Source organism: Chaetura pelagica, unplaced genomic scaffold, assembly GCF_000747805.2.
Source record: "Chaetura pelagica isolate M959 unplaced genomic scaffold, ChaPel_1.0 scaffold215, whole genome shotgun sequence".
Taxonomy (NCBI): Eukaryota; Metazoa; Chordata; class Aves; order Apodiformes; family Apodidae; genus Chaetura; species Chaetura pelagica.
Genome location: NW_009953206.1, coordinates 604,403 through 605,222, shown reverse-complemented (window position 1 = coordinate 605,222; position 820 = coordinate 604,403).

The following is an 820-nucleotide window of genomic DNA, read 5'->3' as shown; positions in this document are numbered from 1 at the left end:
GGTTGCAGCCCCCCCCCCCTCTGCCACAGAGCTGGTGCAGTAAAGGAGGAAGCACATGGATTCCAGCTAAAGCAGAGTGGGTGTATGAGTTATTTCAGTTGGACAGTACAAAACGTGTAGGTGAGTTTTTCCACCTTTTGGAGAAGTGTTATAGGATCTGTAGTTATCAGGCCAAGATCTCAGGCTGATGTTTGACCTAGAAGTGGAGCCAAGCTTTCCAAATCACACAGGGTGTTTTGAAACCCTTAACCTCATCATACATGAGATGAGCACCTCTCTCTCTTGCCATTCAGGGTGGTTATTATCTGCTCAAGCTTCCTTGGTGATGGTGGGGTTTTTTGGGGGCTGAGTTACAGCTGTTGAAAAGCATTGGTGCTCCTGTCTGAGGGTGTGTGCACTGCTCAGGGTTGGTGGGGGCTCTGAGCAGCCTAGCCCAGTGAAAGGTGTCCCATGCAGGGGGGTTGGAACTAGATGGTCTTTGTGGTCCCCTCCAAACCATTCTGTGATCTTCTGCCCATCACACATGGTTGCTGGAACAAAGTGTTGGGGTTTCTGAGGGTGTCAGCCCAGATTTGCCCTCTGTGGTCACTTGGCAAAAGAGGGACAGGGGCAAAACTGTTCCAGTATCTTACCTTTAGAAAACCTATTACTGGAATTGACTTTCCCTTTTTTTTTGTCTTGAGACTGGGCTATGAGAAGTGAAGCCAGCATCATAACAGTGAATCTGAACAAAATCTGGCTCCTGGGTTGAAACTCTGTAGTCACTGCAAAGCAGAACTGGCCATGTAAAGACAGTCATTGCTCCACAGGCTGAAAGGAT